The sequence below is a fragment of the Sinocyclocheilus rhinocerous genome, unplaced genomic scaffold, assembly GCF_001515625.1.
Source record: "Sinocyclocheilus rhinocerous isolate Xijiao unplaced genomic scaffold, SAMN03320098_v1.1 scaffold3242, whole genome shotgun sequence".
Classification (NCBI taxonomy): domain Eukaryota; kingdom Metazoa; phylum Chordata; class Actinopteri; order Cypriniformes; family Cyprinidae; genus Sinocyclocheilus; species Sinocyclocheilus rhinocerous.
The window spans coordinates 34,107-37,822 of NW_015634074.1; the positions used below are offsets into that span (position 1 = coordinate 34,107).

At 37.1% G+C, this 3,716-nt stretch overlaps 1 long non-coding RNA gene across 1 annotated transcript in view; it reads left to right on the forward strand.

Annotated features, from left to right (window-relative positions):
• Positions 1–2,751: 2,751 nt before the first annotated feature.
• LOC107745424 (uncharacterized) overlaps positions 2,752–3,716 on the forward strand; it is an 8,493-nt gene continuing 7,528 nt past the window's right edge. The window contains exons 1-2 of the long non-coding RNA XR_001640596.1: positions 2,752–2,816; positions 3,124–3,219. This is a non-coding gene — a long non-coding RNA (uncharacterized LOC107745424). The remainder of the gene's footprint in view (positions 2,817–3,123; positions 3,220–3,716) is intronic.

Consider the following 3,716-nt stretch of genomic DNA (forward strand, 5'->3'; position numbering starts at 1 on the left):
ATTTTTCAGATACAGTAGGTTTACTTAACACATTTATTTAACATCTTTTGTTGGTTAACATTAATGACACAGATAGGTATTTAATTAGGAATGCTGTCCATTTAAGACTGAAGGTATGCATGTAATACAGACACACATTCAGTTTTCACCCACCTGTTTACGTTCACTTAAGCCATAACCGACTATATTTACGTGAGATACTCACACAATAGACATTTGGACTGCTGTGTGTGTATTTGAGCACTGAGAACTGATCGTGCGCTGTATGAGAACTGAAGAAGTGGAGCGTGCGCGAGAGATAGCACCGCTATCAGCACGATTCCGCCAATCCCGCCTTCACTAACTTTAAGTTAATCGACAACAAATTGTGACTCCCAGGAAAAACGAGACGTCTGGTCACCCTATCCCTAACCCTTCGGGTGCTGAGGCCATTGTTTCAGATCGCTAGCTCGCATTTTGGTAGCCTATCCATCCACTGTGGCTGCCATGAGACTAGATATGCAAGCGCCCGTCATCCGATTGCAATCCAATGACAGGGACGCACATTTTGAAAGACAAGACAGTTAACTTAGCCTATAGGATGTATTTTGTAGTCCTCATAATTGAGGTAGTCCTCAAATAACATTCTAGTCCCGTCTCGTCTTAACGAAGACGCGGCATAAATTTCGTTATAGTTTTTATCATCAGATATTAGTTTTAGCTCATCAACTTCTCGTCTTAGTCACAGAAAAACGTCGTCTTCGTTGACGAAATTAACACTGGTTCTCAGTGCTGCGTTTGGACAGAAAAAGGCCTAGAAATGACAGTTCAAAAAGACAAGAGTCATATCGAAAGTCCAGAATATCAGAGAGACTTGGGCAGTAAGTGACCACCTAGCAACCACCCAGAACACCCTAGCAGCAGCATAGCAACATGAAAACCACGCAGAACACCTAAGCAACCATATAACTCCCCCTTGGCAACCACTCACAATGCTCTAAACATTGTAATGCCGAGTTTTACATAAGCGAGCACCGCACTGTCTGCAGAAATTTTACTTTTAAGACAGTAAGATCTTATTTTTGCCTCTCTATTCTCTATTTTCATTCTCTATTTCTCTTGTTTCCCCTTTCCCTCTCTTTCACTTTCTCTCTCTGATAACATTGTATTCTGTTAAAGAAAACATTATATATTTTTTTCATTTGGGCTTTTCAATTTTGAGGATCTTTTGAGCATCACATAACCCTGAGCAGAAGTTAGATCATTTCTTTCATTTATAAATGTAAATTTAAATGGAGCTTAAATTTAAATTTAAATGCTTTTATAATGACCAAAGATGCTGTTTTAATAGGCAGCTCACTAGGTTTTGAAACACAGCCATAGATCGTGACCGTGTGTTCATGTAAGTGAGATAACATGTTATCTGTTGCTGAGAGTGTAATTATAGCTTAGTATATTGCTGATCCACTTACATAACTGATGCCTATCTACTAGGGCTGCACGATAATGACAAAATCATAATTGTGGATTATTCCCTTGAAATTGTAATTGCGATTATTAATTACGATTATCACAATTTACATTGAATGATGTTTATTCCATTGTTTAATGCAACTGCATGCCGTATTTTTATATGAAAATAAACAAGCTGAAAACACTTTAACCACACTGTTCAATTAATGTTAAGAGCATTATGTAGGGTGGAAGTGGAAGTTGTTGTTTTTTTTTTTGCTATGCTGTTCTTTCACTGGCTAGCAATTCAGCTGGTGTAATGCAGAGCAGCAAGAAGGCATTTGCTACCTGTTGTGATCATGTGTGCTCAGATTCCAGGGATGTGAATGGACAGCTGCCCTTCCCACGATAACTGCACACCCTGTTGAGCGAGGCTGAGGGAGATGGGTTCAGCTGAACATACTTGTTCTCATAGTTTGCTTCACATATATTTAATATCTGGACATGCACAATACATGTGTAAGGGATGTGTGTACATGGTTGTCACATGTCATTATCATGTCATTTCCTCATTGCAACAGTTCAGTCACATATTGATGATTTGAGTGCTGTTTTATAAATAATAATAAAAAAAACCCACCATTTTTTTGTTGTTAGAAGTCTCTTATTCTCACAAGACTACAGTAAAATAAACAATAAAAACAGTAATATTGTTCAATATTACAATTTAAAATAATTGTTTTCTATTTTTAAATGTCATTAAAATGTGAATTTTCAGCAGATATTTCTGCAGATCACATGATCCTTCAGAACTTATGCTAGAATGATTTGTTGCTCAATAAACTGGTCAGTCATTTTAGATAAATTACTATTTGTAATCACGTTCAGCCACGTTCAAGCTCATTAATGTTGCCAGTAATAGAACAGGTACAAAGTACGTCACAGCTCAAATTGTCAAGGATTTAATGTAATCCCATCTCTTTCTTTTCTCTCTGCATCTCTCCTTTCTTTCTTTCTTTCTGGTGGCATGTTCTCAATGAAACTGAACAAACACAAAGGAGCTTACAGGAATGAACAGACACTTCTTGTCCTGAATGTAATGGATGCTTCAGCACCAAGGTCAAGTTTCTCCTAGTAACTTTACCTGCTGTTGTACAAGGGTCTAGAGGTGTGTGTCTGTGAACGTCCAGAACAATAAAGGAATGGCTTCTGTGTTGTTTGGTTTTAACAGACATCACATACACTTGTGAGTCCAAAAAAATAAATAAACCTGCTTCAGTGGCTATAAGTTAATGTTGTATGTTTTCTTTGTGACAGTAACGAGAGAGCCCGCTGGATCAGCGCTCTGGGACAGAACAACAGTAACGACAAGAATGACAGAATGAGTAAGTGCAACCAGCCTCAGCGAAACAGCACCACCCTCTGGCCATGCAGTGTATTACAGCGACACTACTCAACTATTACTCTACTATACTACTATTATTAAGCGTATAACCCTAAACACACATGAATGTGAATGATTCCTCATTCTCAAGTCATTCTGCATGTTGAGGTGTAGTTTTGCTATAAGCTTATGATTTTTGTGGATAATAAATTGATAAATGAAAAAATCCTAGGCTTACACTTAGGAAAGCATTTTAGGTTCCAGACTGTCAGGGTGTTTAGTGATTTATTCATTTATTTCTTCATTAGATACCATGCAGGTGACAAGGACGTACACAGCCAGACAGCAGGATGAGCTCTCTCTACAGGTGGCTGATGTGGTGTTTGTGTCACAGACAGTAGACGGTAAGAACATCCTCCTTTTTTCCACATTCTTCACTCTAAAGGACTGTTCACACCAACATGAAAATTCAGTTTGATTTTCACATTTGATTTGTCTAAATTGCCATTCACTTTTTTTTTCAGATATTGTTTTCAGATATAATGGAAAAACAGCAAACAAATCCAAAATTCAGACAAAGGAATATCTGGCGAAAAAAATAAATATATAGAATATAGTAAATTAGATTGCATGTTGTGACACTGTTATTAACTGGTATTTTGAAATACAAACATAGAAAAATTTCAGGGTTTATGATAGTATGTAGGAATGAAATGAGGAATCAGGGCCCGTATGTATAAAACTTCTCAGAAATGCTCTTAAGAATAGTCTTAAGCTTTGACTTAAGTGTCAAAAAATTCTTAGTAAAAAGTAGGACTTTTCTAAGAGTAGTAGACTTTTATAAAGACGCTAAAAGCAACTTTCAGTAAAGTCTAAGAACGATTCTTAAGTGTTGACGGAG